Raw genomic sequence first — 15,654 nt, 5'->3', positions numbered from 1 at the left:
ACTGCTTATTGTTTGGCTAATTCATCTCATAGAGTTTCATCTGTATTTCATGGATATCTTTGCTCGCCTTATTTCTGTGGAATCTGAGAGCAGATATTTTGGATCCCTATGAAGACTATAGGGCCAAAGGAAATATCCTCCGATAACAAAGAGAAAGAAGGTTTCTGAGAAACTTCTTTGTGTTCTGTGAAATCATCTCACAGAGTTACAGCCTTCCCCACAAGAAGCCTTTCGCTAAGACAGTTCTTGTGGAATTCGCAAAGTGATATTTGGAAGCCCTTAGAGGGCTATGGTGAAAAAGGAAATATCCTCAGATGAAATCTGGAAAGAAGCTTTCTGAGAAACTGCTTAGTGTTCTGCTAATTCATCTCACCGAGTTACATCTGTATTTCGTGGATCTCTTTGCTAGCCTTATTTCTGTGGAATCTGAGAACAGATATTTCGGATCCCTTTGAAGACTATAGGGCCAAAGGAAATATCCTCCGATAACAAAGAGAAAGAAGCTTTCTGAGAAACTTCTTTGTGTTCTGTGAAATCATCTCACCGAGTTACAGCTTTCCCCTCAAGAAGCCTTTCGCTAAGACAGTTCTTGTGGAATAGGCAAAGTGATATTTGGAAGCCCATTGAGGGCTATGGTGAAAAAGGAAATATCCCCAGGTGAAATCTGGAAAGAAGCTTTCTGAGAAACTGCTTATGGTTCGGTTAATTCATCTCACTGAGTTTCATCTGTATTTCGTGGATCTCTTTGCTAGCCTTATTTCTGTGGAATCTGAGAACAGATATTTCGGATCCCATTGAAGACTATAGGGCCAATGGAAATATCCTCCGATAACAAAGAGAAAGAAGCTCTCTGAGAAACTGCATTGCGTTCTGTGAAATCATCTCACAGAGTTACAGCTTTCCTCTCAAGAAGCCTTTCGCTAAGCAGTTCTTGTGGAATTGGCAAAGTGATATTTAGAAGCCCATAGAGGGCTATGGTGAAAAAGGAAATATCCTCAGATGAAATCTGGAAAGAAGCTTTCTGTGAAACTGCTTAGTGTTCTGTTAATTCATCTCACAGAGTTACATCCGTATTTCGTGGATCTCTTTGCTAGCCTTATTTCTGTGGAATCTGAGAACAGGTATTTCAGATCCTTTTTAAGACTATAGGGCCAAAGGAAATATCCTCCGATTACAAAGAGAAAGAAGCTTTCTTAGAAACTTCTTTGTGTTCTGTGAAATCAACTCACAGAGTTACAGCTTTCCCCTCAAGAAGCCCTTCGCTAAGACAGTTCTTGTGGAATTGGCAAACTGATATTTAAAACCCCTAGAGGGCTATGGTGAAAAAGGAAATATCCTCAGATGAAATCTGGAAAGAAGCTTTCTGAGAAACTGCTTAGTGTTCGGTTAATTCATCTCACAGAGTTACATCCGTATTTCGTGGATCTCTTTGCTACCTTATTTCTGTGGAATCTGAGAACAGGTATTTCAGATCCCATTGAAGACTTTAGGGACAAAGGAACTATCCTCCGATTACAAAGAGAACGAAGCTTTCCTGGAAACTTCTTTGTGTTCTGTGAAATCATCTCACAGAGTTACAGCTTTCCCCACAAGAAGCCTTTCGCTACGACAGTTCTTGTGGAATTGGCAAAGTGATACTTGGAAGCCCCTAGAGGGCTATGGTGAAAAAGGAAATATCCTCATATGAAATCTGGAAAGAAGCTTTCTTAGAAACTGCTTACGTTTCGGTTAATTCATCTCACAGAGTTACATCTGTATTTCGTGGATCTCTTTGCTAGCCTTATTTCTGTGGAATCTGAGAACAGATATTTCGGATCCCTTTGAAGACTATAGGGCCAAAGGAAATATCTTCCGATAACAAAGAGAAAGAAGCTTTCTGAGAAACTTCTTTGTGTTCTGTGAAATCATCTCACAGAGTTACAGCATTCCCCTCAAGAAACCTTTCGCTAAGACAGTTCTTGTGGAATTGGCAAAGTGATATTTGGAAGCCCCTAGAGGGCTAAGGTTAAAAAGGAAATATCCTTATATGAAATCTGGAAAGAAGCTTTCTGAGAAACTGCTTACCTTTCGGTTAATTCATCTCACAGAGTTACATCTGTATTTCGTGGATCTCTTTGCTAGCCTTATTTCTGTGGAATCTGAGAACAGATATTTCGGATCCCTTTGAAGACTATAGGGCCAAAGGATATATCCTCTGATAACAAAGAGAAAGAAGCTTTCTGAGAAACTTCTTTGTGTTCTGTGAAATCATCTCACAGAGTTACAGCTTTACTTTCAAGAAGCCTTTCGCTAAGACAGTTCTTGTGGAATTGGCAAAGTGATATTTGGAAGCCCATAGAGGGCTATGGTGATAAAGGAAATATCCTCATATGAAATCTGGAAAGAAGCTTTCTGAGAAACTGCTTAGTGTTCTGTTAATTCAACTCACAGAATTACATCTGCATTTCATGGATTTCTTTGCTAGCCTTATTTCTGTGGAATCTAAGAACAGATATTTCAGATCCCTATGAAGAATATAGGGCCAAAGGAAATATCCTCCGATAACAAAGAGAAAGAAGCTTTCTGAGAAATTTTTTGTGTTCTGTGAAGTCATCTCCCAGAGTTACAGCTTTCCCCTCAAGAAGCCTTTCGTTAAGACAGTTCCTGTTGAATTGGCAAAGTGATATTTGGAAACCCATAGAGGGCTATGGTGAAAAAGGTAATATCCTCAGATGAAATCTGGAAAGAAGCTTTCTGAGAAACTGCTTAGTGTTCTGTTAATTCATCTCACAGAGTTACATCCGTATTTCGTGGATCTCTTTGCTAGCGTTATCTCTGTGGAATCTGAGAACAGGTATTTCAGATCCCATTGAAGACTTTAGGGACAAAGGAAATATCCTCTGATTACAAAGAGAAAGAAGCTTTCGTAGAAACTTCTTTGTGTTCTGTGAAATCATCTCACAGAGTTACAGCTTTCCCCTCAAGAAGCCTTTCGCTAAGACAGTTCTTGTGCAATTGGCAAAGTGATATTTGGAAGCCCTTAGGGGGCTATGGTGAAAAAGCAAATATCATCAGATGAAATCTGTAAAGAAGCTTTCTGAGAAACTGCTTAGTGTTCTGTTAATTCATTTCAGAGAGTTACATCTGTATTTCGTGGATCTCTTTGCTAGCCTTATTTCTGTGGAATCTGAGAACAGGTATTTCAGATCCTTTTTAAGACTATAGGGCCAAAGGAAATATCCTCCGATTACAAAGAGAAAGAAGCTTTCTTAGAAACTTCTTTGTGTTCTGTGAAATCATCTCACAGAGTTACAGCTTTCCCCTCAAGAAGCCCTTCGCTAAGACAGTTCTTGTGGAATTGGCAAACTGATATTTAAAACCCCTAGAGGGCTATGGTGAAAAAGGAAATATCCTCATATGAAATCTGGAAAGAAGCTTTCTGAGAAACTGCTTAGTGTTCGGTTAATTCATCTCACAGAGTTTCATCTGTATTTCGTGGATTATTGGCTAGCCTTATTTGTGGGGAATCTGAGAACAGATATTTCGGATCCCATTGAAGACTATAGGGCCAATGGAAATATCCTCCGATAACAAAGAGAAAGAAGCTCTCTGAGAAACTTCTTTGCGTTCTGTGAAATCATCTCACAGAGTTACAGCTTTACTTTCAAGAAGCCTTTCGCTAAGACAGTTCTTGTGGAATTGGCAAAGTGATATTTGGAAGCCCATAGAGGCCTATGGTGAAAAAGGAAATATCCTCACATGAAAACTGGAAAAAGCTTTCTGAGAAACTGCTTAGTGTTCTGTTAATTCATCTCACAGTGTTACATCAGTATTTCGTGGATCTCTTTGCTAGCCTTATTTGTGGGGAGTCTGAGAACAGGTATTTCGGATCCCATTGAAGAATATAGGGCCAAAGGAAATATCCTCCGATAACAAAGAGAAAGAATCTTTCTGAGAAATTTTTTGTGTTCTGTGAAATCATCTCCCAGAGTTACAGCTTTCCCTTCAAGAAGCCTTTCGCTAAGACAGTTCAGGTGGAATTGGCAAAGGGATATTTGGAAGCCCATAGAGGGCTATGGTGAAAAAGGAAATATCCTCAGATGAATTCTGGAAAGAAGCTTTCTGAGAAACTGCTTAGTGTTCTGTTAATTCATCTCACAGAGTTACATCCGTATTTCGTGGATCTCTTTCCTACCTTATTTCTGTGGAATCTGAGAACAGGTATTTCAGATCCCATTGAAGACTTTAGGGACAAAGGAAATATCCTCTGATTACAAAGAGAAAGAAGCTTTCGTAGAAACTTCTTTGTGTTCTGTGAAATCATCTCACAGAGTTACAGCTTTCCCCTCAAGAAGCCTTTCGCTAAGACAGTTCTTGTGGAATTGGCAAAGTGATATTTGGAAGCCCATAGGGGGCTATGGTGAAAAAGGAAATATCATCAGATGAAATCTGGAAAGAAGCTTTCTGAGAAACTGCTTAGTGTTCTGTTAATTCATCTCACAGAGTTACATCTGTATTTCGTGGATCTCTTTGCTAGCCTTATTTCTGTGGAATCTGGGAACAGATATTTCGGATCCCATTGAAGACTATAGGGCCAAAGGAAATATATTCCGATAACAAAGAGAAAGAAGCTTTCTGAGAAACTTCTTTGTGTTCTGTGAAATCATCTCACAGAGTTACAGCTTTCCCCACAAGAAGCCTTTCGCTACGACAGTTCTTGTGGAATTGGCAAAGTGATACTTGGAAGCCCCTAGAGGGCTATGGTGAAAAAGGAAATATCCTCATATGAAATCTGGAAAGAAGCTTTCTGAGAAACTGCTTACGTTTCGGTTAATTCATCTCACAGAGTTACATCTGTATTTCGTGGATCTCTTTGCTAGCCTTATTTCTGTGGAATCTGAGAACAGATATTTCGGATCCCTTTGAAGACTATAGGGCCAAAGGAAATATCTTCCGATAACAAAGAGAAAGAAGCTTTCTGAGAAACTTCTTTGTGTTCTGTGAAATAATCTCACAGAGTTACAGCATTCCCCTCAAGAAAGCTTTCGCTAAGACAGTTCTTGTGGAATTGGCAAAGTGATATTTGGAAGCCCATAGAGGGCTATGGTGAAGAAGGAAATATCCTCAGATGAAATCTGGAAAGAAGCTTTCTGAGAAACTGCTTAGTGTTCTGTTAATTCATCTCACAGAGTTACATCTGTATTTCGTGGATTCCTTTGCTAGCCTTTTTTCTGTGGAATCTGAGAACAGATATTTCGGATCCCATTGAAGACTATAGGGCCAATGGAAATATCCTCCGATAACAAAGAGAAAGAAGCTCTCTGAGAAACTTCTTTGCGTTCTGTGAAATCATCTCACAGAGTTACAGCTTTACTTTCAAGAAGCCTTTCGCTAAGACAGTTCTTGTGGAATTGGCAAAGTGATATTTGGAAGCCCATAGGGACCTATGGTGAAAAAGGAAATATCCTCACATGAAAATTTGAAAGAAGCTTTCTGAGAAACTGCTTAGTGTTCTGTTAATTCATCTCACAGAGTTACATCTGTGTTTCGTGGATCTCTTTGGTAGCCGTATTTCTGTGGAATCTGAGAACAGATATTTCGGATCCCATTGAAGACTTTAGGGACAAAGGAAATATCCTCTGATTACAAAGAGAAAGAAGCTTTCGTAGAAACTTCTTTGTGTTCTGTGAAATCATCTCACAGAGTTACAGCTTTCCCCTAAAGAAGCCTTTCGCTAAGACAGTTCTTGTGGAATTGGCAAAGTGATATTTGGAAGCCCATAGAGGGCTATGGTGAAAAAGGAAATATCCTCAGATGAAATCTGGAAAGAAGCTTTCTGAGAAACTGCTTAGTGTTCTGTTAATTCATCTCACAGAGTTACATCTGTATTTCATGGATGTCTTTGCTAGCCTTATTTCTGTGGAATCTGAGAACAGGTATTTCAGATCCCATTGAAGACTTTAGGGACAAAGGAAATATCCTCTGATTACAAAGAGAAAGAAGCTTTCGTAGAAACTTCTTTGTGTTCTGTGAAATCATCTCACAGAGTTACAGCTTTCCCCTCAAGAAGCCTTTCGCTAAGACAGTTCTTGTGGAATTGGTAAAGTGATATTTGGAAGCCCATAGAGGGCTATGGAGAAAAAGGAAATATCCTCAGATGAAATCTGGAAAGAAGCTTTCTGAGAAACTGCTTAGTGTTCTGCTAATTCATCTCACAGAGTTACATCTGTGTTTCGTGGATCTCTTTGCTAGCCTTATTTCTGTGGAATCTGAGAACAGGTATTTCAGATCCCTTTGAAGACTATAGGGCCAAAGGAAATATCTTCCGATTACAAAGAGAAAGAAGCTTTCTGAGAAACTTCTTTGTGTTCTGTGAAATCATCACCCAGAGTTACAGATTTCCCCTCAAGAAGCCTTTCGCTAAAACAGTTCTTGTGGAATTGGCAAAGTGATATTTGGAAGCCCCTAGAGGGCTATGGTGAAAAAGGAAATATCCTCATATGAAATCTGGAAAGAAGCTTTCTGAGAAACTGCTTACGTTTCGGTTAATTCATCTCACAGAGTTACATCTGTATTTCGTGGATCTCTTTGCTAGCCTTATTTCTGTGGAATATGAGAACAGATATTTCGGATCCCTTTGAAGACTATAGGGCCAAAGGAAATATCCTCCGATTACAAAGAGAAAGAAGCTTTCTGAGAAACTTCTTTGTGTTCTGTGAAATCATCTCCCAGAGTTACAGCTTTACTTTCAAGAAGCCTTTCGCTAAGACAGTTCTTGTGGAATTGGCAAAGTGATATTTGGAAGCCCATAGAGGGCTATGGTGAAAAAGGAAATATCCTCACATGAAAACTGGAAAAAGCTTTCTGAGAAACTGCCTAGTGTTCTGTTAATTCATCTCACAGAGTTACATCTGTATTTCGTGGAACTCTTTGCTACCTTATTTGTGGGGAATCTGAGAACAGGTATTTCGGATCCCATTGAAGACTATAGGGCCAAAGGAAATATCCTCCGATTACAAACAGAAAGAAGCTTTCTTAGAAACTTCTTTGTGTTCTCTGAAATCATCTCACAGAGTTATAGCTTTCCCCTCAAGAAGCCTTTCGCTAAGACACTTCTGGTGGAATTGGCAAAGTGATATTTGGAAGCCCATAGAGGGCTATGGTGAAAAAGGAAATATCCTCAGATGAAATCTGTAAAGAAGCTTTCTGAGAAACTGCTTAGTGTTCTGTTAATTCATCTCACAGAGTTACATCTGTGTTTCGTGGATCTCTTTGGTAGCCGTATTTCTGTGGAATCTGAGAACAGATATTTCGGATCCCTTTGAAGACTATAGGGCCAATGGAAATATCTTCCGATAACAAAGAGAAAGAAGCTTTCTGAGAAACTTCTTTGTGTTCTGTGAAATCATCTCCCAGAGTTACAGCTTTCCCCACAAGAAGCCTTTCGCTAAGACAGTTCTTGTGGAATTGGCAAAGTGATATTTGGAAGACCATAGAGGGCTATGGTGAAAAAGGAAATATCCTCAGATGATATCTGGAAAGAAGCTTTCTGAGAAACTGCTTAGTGTTCTGCTAATTCATCTCACAGGGTTACATCTGTATTTCGTGGATCTCTTTGCTAGCCTTATTTCTGTGGAATCTGAGAACAGGTATTTCAGATCCCTTTGAAGACTATAGGGCCAAAGGAAATATCCTCCGATTACAAAGAGAAAGAAACTTTCTTAGAAACTTCTTTGTGTTCTGTGAAATCATCTCACAGAGTTACAGCTTTCCCCTCAAGAAGCCTTTCGCTAAGACAGTTCTTGTGGAATTGGCAAAGTGATATTTGGAAGCCCATAGAGGGCTATGGTGAAAAAGGAAATATCCTCAGATGAAATCTGGAAAGAAGCTTTCTGAGAAACTGCTTAGTGTTCTGTTAATTCATCTCACAGAGTTACATCCGTATTTCATGGATGTCTTTGCTAGCCTTATTTCTGTGGAATCTGAGAACAGGTATTTCAGATCCCATTGAAGACTTTAGGGACAAAGGAAATATCCTCTGATTACAAAGAGAAAGAAACTTTCGTAGAAACTTCTTTGTGTTCTGTGAAATCATCTCACAGAGTTACAGCTTTCCCCTCAAGAAGCCTTTCGCTAAGACAGTTCTTGTGGAATTGGTAAAGTGATATTTGGAAGCCCATAGAGGGCTATGGAGAAAAAGGAAATATCCTCAGATGAAATCTGGAAAGAAGCTTTCTGAGAAACTGCTTAGTGTTCTGCTAATTCATCTCACAGAGTTACATCTGTATTTCGTGGATCTCTTTGCTAGCCTTATTTCTGTGGAATCTGAGAACAGGTATTTCAGATCCCTTTGAAGACTATAGGGCCAAAGGAAATATCCTCCGATTACAAAGAGAAAGAAGCTTTCTTAGAAACTTCTTTGTGTTCTGTGAAATCATCTCACAGAGTTACAGCTTTCCCCTCAAGAAGCCTTTCGCTAAGACAGTTCTTGTGGAATTGGTAAAGTGATATTTGGAAGTCCATAGTGGGCTATGGAGAAAAAGGAAATATCCTCAGATGAAATCTGGAAAGAAGCTTTCTGAGAAACTGCTTACGTTTCGGTTAATTCATCTCACAGAGTTACATCTGTATTTCGTGTATCTCTTTGCTAGCCTTATTTGTGGGGAATCTGAGAACAGATATTTCGGATCCCTTTGAAGACTATAGGGCCAAAGGAAATATCCTCCGATTACAAAGAGAAAGAATCTTTCTGAGAAACTTCTTTGTGTTCTGTGAAATCATCTCCCAGAGTTACAGCTTTACTTTCAAGAAGTCTTTCGCTAAGACAGTTCTTGTGGAATTGGCAAAGTGATATTTGGAAGCCCATAGAGGGCTATGGTGAAAAAGGAAATATCCTCACATGAAAACTGGAAAAAGCTTTCTGAGAAACTGCCTAGTGTTCTGTTAATTCATCTCACAGAGTTACATCTGTATTTCGTGGATCTCTTTGCTAGCCTTATTTGTGGGGAATCTGAGAACAGGTATTTCGGATCCCATTGAAGACTATAGGGCCAAAGGAAATATCCTCCGATTACAAAGAGAAAGAAGCTTTCTTAGAAACTTCTTTGTGTTCTGTGAAATCATCTCACAGAGTTACAGCTTTCCCCTCAAGAAGCCTTTCGCCAAGACACTTCTGGTGGAATTGGCAAAGTGATATTTGGAAGCCCATAGAGGGCTATGGTGAAAAAGGAAATATCCTCAGATGAAATCTTTAAAGAAGCTTTCTGAGAAACTGCTTAGTGTTCTGTTAATTCATCTCACAGAGTTACATCTGTGTTTCGTGGATCTCTTTGGTAGCCGTATTTCTGTGGAATCTGAGAACAGATATTTCGGATCCCTTTGAAGACTATAGGGCCAATGGAAATATCCTCCGATAACAAAGAGAAAGAAGCGCTCTGAGAAACTTCTTTGCGTTCTGTGAAATCATCTCACAGAGTTACAGCTTTACTTTCAAGAAGCCTTTCGCTAAGACAGTTCTTGTGGAATTGGCAAAGTGATATTTGGAAGCCCATAGAGGCCTATGGTGAAAAAGGAAATATCCTCACATGAAAACAGGAAAAAGCTTTCTGAGAAACTGCTTAGTGTTCTGTTAATTCATCTCACAGAGTTACATCTGTATTTCGTGGATCTCTTTGCTAGCCTTATTTGTGGGGAATCTGAGAACAGGTATTTCGGATCCCATTGAAGACTATAGGGCCAAAGGAAATATCCTCCGATTACAAAGAGAAAGAAGCTTTCTTAGAAACTCCTTTGTGTTCTGTGAAATCATCTCACAGAGTTACAGATTTCCCCTCAAGAAGCCTTTCGCTAAGACACTTCTTGTGGAATTGGCAAAGTGATATTTGGAAGCCCATAGAGGGCTATGGTGAAAAAGGAAATATCCTCAGATGAAATCTGGAAAGAAGCTTTCTGAGAAACTGCTTAGTGTTCTGTTAATTCATCTCACAGAGTTACATCTGTGTTTCGTGGATCTCTTTGGTAGCCGTATTTCTGTGGAATCTGAGAACAGATATTTCGGATCCCATTGAAGACTATACGGCCAATGGAAATATCCTCCGATAACAAAGAGAAAGAAGCTTTCTGAGAAACTTCTTTGCATTCTGTGAAATCATCTCACAGAGTTACAGCTTTCCTCTCAAGAAGCCTTTCGCTAAGACAGTTCTTGTGGAATTGGCAAAGTGATATTTGGAAGCCCATAGAGGGCTACGGTGATAAAGGAAATATCCTCATATGAAATCTGGAAAGAAGCTTTCTGAGAAACTGCTTAGTGTTCTGTTAATTCATCTCACAGAGTTACATCTGTATTTCGTGGATCTCTTTGCTAGCCTTATTTCTGTGGAATCTGAGAACAGATATTTCGGATCCCTTTGAAGACTATAGGGCCAAAGGAAATATCCTCCGATAACAAAGAGAAAGAAGCTTTCTGAGAAACTTCTTTGTGTTCTGTGAAATCATCTCACAGAGTTACAGCTTTCCCCTCAAGAAGCCTTTCGCTAAGACAGTTCTTGTGGAATTGGCAAAGTGATATTTGGAAGTCCATAGAGGGCTATGGTGAAAAAGGAAATATCCTCAGATGAAATCTGGAAAGAAGCTTTCTGAGAAACTGCTTATGGTTCGGTTAATTCATCTCACAGAGTTTCATCTGTATTTCATGGATATCTTTGCGCGCCTTTTTTCTGTGGAATCTGAGAGCAGATATTTTGGATCCCATTGAAGACTATAGGGCCAAAGGAAATATCCTCCGATAACAAAGAGAAGGAAGCTTTCTGAGAAACTTCTTTGTGTTTTGCGAAATCATCTCACAGAGTTACAGCTTTCCCCACAAGAAGCCTTTCGCTAAGACAGTTCTTGTGGAATTGGCAAAGTGATATTTGGAAGCCCATAGAGGGCTATGGTGAAAACGGAAATATCCTCAGATGAAATCTGGAAAGAAGCTTTCTGAGAAACTGCTTAGTGTTCTGTTAATTCATCTCACAGTGTTACATCTGTATTTCGTGGATCTCTTTGGTAGCCTTATTTCTGTGGAATCTCAGAACTGATATTTCGGATCCCATTGAAGACTATAGGGCCAAAGGAAATATCTTCTGATAACAAAGAGAAAGAAGCTTTCTGAGAAACTTCTTTGTGTTCTGTGAAATCATCTCACAGAGTTACAGCATTCCCCTCAAGAAACCTTTCGCTAAGGCAGTTCTTGTGGAATTGGCAAAGTGATATTTGGAAGCCCATAGAGGGTTATGGTGAAAAAGGAAATATCCTCAGATGAAATCTGGAAAGAAGCTTTCTGAGAAACTGCTTAGTGTTCTGTGAATTCATCTCACAGAGTTACATCTGTGTTTCGTGGATCTCTTGGCTAGCCTTATTTGTGGGGAATCTGAGAACAGATATTTAGGATCCCTTTGAAGACTATAGGGCCAAAGGAAATATCCTCCGATAACAAAGACAAAGAAGCTTTCTAAGAAACTTCTTTATGTTCTGTGAAATCATCTCACAGAGTTACAGCTTTCCCCTCAAGAAGCCTTTCGCTAAGACAGTTCTTGTGGAATTGGCAAAGTGATATTTGGAAGCCCATAGAGGGCTATGGTGAAAACGGAAATATCCTCATATGAAATCTGGAAAGAAGCTTTCTGAGAAACTGCTTACGTTTCGGTTAATTCATCTCACAGAGCTACATCTGTATTTCGTGGATCTCTTTGCTAGCCTTATTTCTGTGGAATCTGAGAACAGATATTTCGGATCCCATTGAAGACTATATGGCCAATAGAAATATCCTCCGATTAGAAAGAGAAAGAAGCTCTCTGAGAAACTTCTTTGCGTTCTGTGAAATCATCTCACAGAGTTACAGCTTTCCTCTCAAGAAGCCTTTCGCTAAGACAGTTCTTGTGGAATTGGCAAAGTGATATTTGGAAGCCCTTAGAGGGCTATGGTGAAAAAGGAAATATCCTCAGATGAAATCTGGAAAGAAGCTTTCTGAGAAACTGCTTAGTGTTCTGTTAATTCATCTCACAGAGTTACATCTGTATTTCGTGGATCTCTTTGCTAGCCTTTTTTCTGTGGAATCTGAGAACAGGTATTTCAGATCCCATTGACGACTACAGGGACAAAGGAAATATCCTCCGATTACAAAGACAAAGAAGCTTTCTTAGAAACTTCTTTGTGTTCTGTGAAATCATCTCACAGAGTTACAGCTACCCCCTCAAGAAGCCTTTCACTAAGACAGTTCTTGTGGAATTGGCAAAGTGATATTTAAAACCCCTAGAGGGCTATGGTGAAAAAGGAAATATCCTCAGATGAAATCTGGAAAGAAGCTTTCTGAGAAACTGCTTAGTGTTCTGTTAATTCATCTCACAGAGTTACATGTGTATTTCGTGGATCTCTTTGCTAGCCTTATTTCTGTGGAATCTGAGAACAGATATTTCGAATCCCTTTGAAGACTATAGGGCCAAAGGAAATATCCTCCGATAACAAAGAGAAAGATACTTTCTGAGAAACTTCTTTATGTTCTGTGAAATCATCTCACAGAGTTACAGCTTTCCCCTCAAGAAGCCTTTCGCTAAGACAGTTGTTGTGGAATTGGCAAAGTGATATTTGGAAGCCCATAGAGGGCTATGGAGATAAAGGAAATATCCTCATATGAAAACTGGAAAGAAGCTTTCTGAGAAACTGCTTAGTGTTCTGTTAATTCAACTCACAGAATTACATCTGCATTTCATGGATTTCTTTGCTAGCCTTATTTCTGTGGAATCTAAGAACAGATATTTCAGATCCCTTTGAAGAATATAGGGCCAAAGGAAATATCCTCTGATAACAAAGAGAAAGAAGCTTTCTGAGAAATTTTTTGTGTTCTGTGAAATCATCTCCCAGTGTTACAGATTTCCCCTCAAGAAGCCTTTTGCTAAGACAGTTCTTGTGGAATTGGCAAAATGATATTTGGAAGCCCATAGAGGGCTATGGTGAAAAAGGAAATATCCTCAGATGAAATCTGGAAAGAAGCTTTCTGAGAAACTGCTTAGTGTTCAGTTTATTCATCTCACAGAGTTACATCTGTATTTCGTGGATCTCTTTGCTAGCCTTATTTTTGTGGAATCTGGGAACAGATATTTCGGATCCCTTTGAAGACTATAGGGCCAAAGGAAATACCTTCCGATAACAAAGAGAAAGAAGATTTCTGAGAAACTTCTTTGTGTTCTGTGAAATCATCTCCCAGAGTTACAGCTTTCCCCACAAGAAGCCTTTCGCTAAGACAGTTCTTGTGGAATTGGCAAAGTGATATTTGGAAGCCCATAGAGGGCTATGGTGAAAAAGGAAATATCCTCAGATGAAATCTGGAAAGAAGCTTTCAGAGAAACTGCTTAGTGTTCTGTTAATTCATCTCACAGAGTTACATCTGTATTTCGTGGATCTCTTTGCTAGCCTTATTTCTGTGGAAACTGAGAACAGGTAATCAGATCCCTTTGAAGACTATAGGGCCAAAGGAAATATCCTCCAATTACAAAGAGAAAGAAGCTTTCTGAGAAACTTCTTTCTGTTCTGTGAAATCATCACCCAGAGTTACAGCTTTCCCCTCAAGAAGCCCTTCGCTAAGACAGTTCTTGTGGAATTGGCAAAGTGATATTTGGAAGCCCCTAGAGGGCTATGGTGAAAAAGGAAATAACCTCATAAGAAATCTGGAAAGAAGCTTTCTGAGAAACTGCTTACGTTTCGGTTAATTCATCTCACAGAGTTACATGTGTATTTCGTGGATCTCTTTGCTAGCCTTATTTCTGTGGAATCTGAGAACAGATATTTCGGATCCCTTTGAAGACTATAGGGCCAAAGGAAATATCCTCCGATAACAAAGAGAAAGAAGCTTTCTGAGAAACTTCTTTGTGTTCTGTGAAATCATCTCCCAGAGTTTTAGCTTTCCCCTCAAGAAGCCTTTCGCTAAGACAGTTCTTGTGGAATTGGCAAAGTGATATTTGGAAGCCCATAGAGGGCTATGGTGAAAAAGGAAATATCCTCATATGAAATCTGGAAAGAAGCTTTCTGAGAAACTGCTTACATTTCGGTTAATTCATCTCACAGAGTTACATGTGTATTTCGTGCATCTCTTTGCTAGCCTTATTTCTGTGGAATCTGAGAACAGGTATTTCAGATCCCTTTGAAGACTATAGGGCCAAAGGAAATATCCTCCGATTACAAAGAGAAAGAAGCTTTCTGAGAAACTTCTTTGTGTTCTGTGAAATCATCTCACAGAGTTACAGCTTTCCCCTCAAGAAGCCTTTCGCTAAGACAGTTCTTGTGGAATTGGCAAAGTGATATTTGGAAGCCCATAGAGGGCTATGGTGAAAAAGGAAATATCCTCAGATGAAATTTGGAAAGAAGCTTTCTGAGAAACTGCTTAGTGTTCTTTTAATTCATCTCACAGAGTTACATCTGTATTTCGTGGATCTCTTTGCTAGCCTTATTTCTGTGGAATCTGGGAACAGATATTTCGGATCCCATCGAAGACTATAGGGCCAATGGAAATATCTTCCGATAAAAAAGAGAAAGAAGCTTTCTTAGAAACTTCTTTGTGTTCTGTGAAATCATCTCACAGAGTTACAGCTTTCCCCTCAAGAAGCCTTTCTCTAAGACAGTTCTTGTGGAATTGGCAAAGTGATATTTGGAAGCCCATAGAGGGCTATGGTGAAAAAGGAAATATCCTCAGATGAAATCTGGAAAGAAGCTTTCTGAGAAACTGCTTAGTGTTCGGTTAATTCATCTGACAGAGTTACATCTGTATTTCGTGGATCTCTTTGCTAGCCTTATTTGTGGGGAATGTGAGAACAGATATTTCGGTTCCCATTGAAGACTATAGGGCCAAAGGAAATATCCTCCGATTACAAAGAGAAAGAAGCTTTCTTAGAAACTTCTTCATGTTCTGTGAAATCATCTCAAAGAGTTACAGCTTTCCCCTCAAGAAGCCTTTCGCTAAGACAGTTCTTGTGGAATTGGCAAAGTGATATTTGGAAGCCCCTAGAGGGCTATGGTGAAAAAGGAAATATCCTCAGATGAAATCTGTAAAGAAGCTTTCTGAGAAACTGCTTAGTGTTCTGTTAACTCATCTCACAGAGTTACATCTGTATTTCGTGGATCTCTTTGCTAGCCTTATTTCTATGGAATCTGAGAACAGATATTTCGGATCCCTTTGAAGACTATAGGGCCAAAGGAAATATCTTCCGATAACAAAGAGAAAGAAGCTTTCTGAGAAACTTCTTTGTGTTCTGTGAAATCATCTCACAGAGTTACAGCTTTCCCCACAAGAAGCCTTTCGCTAAGACAGTTCTTGTGGAATTGGCAAAGTGATATTTGGAAGCCCCTAGAGGGCTATGGTGAAAAAGGAAATATCCTCAGATGAAATCTGGAAAGAAGCTCTCTGAGAAACTGCTTAGTGTTCTGCTTATTCATCTCACAGAGTTACATCTGTATTTCGTGGATCTCTTTGCTAGCCTTATTTCTGTGGAATCTGAGAACAGGTATTTCCGATCCCTTTGAAGACTATAGGGCCAAAGGAAATATCCTCCGATTACAAAGACAAAGAAGCTTTCTGAGAAACTTCTTTGTGTTCTGTGAAATCATCACCCAGAGTTACAGCTTTCTCCTCAAGAAGCCTTTCGC

The sequence above is a fragment of the Macaca mulatta genome, chromosome 10, assembly GCF_049350105.2.
Source record: "Macaca mulatta isolate MMU2019108-1 chromosome 10, T2T-MMU8v2.0, whole genome shotgun sequence".
Lineage (NCBI taxonomy): Eukaryota > Metazoa > Chordata > Mammalia > Primates > Cercopithecidae > Macaca > Macaca mulatta.
This window is presented reverse-complemented; position numbering follows the sequence as displayed.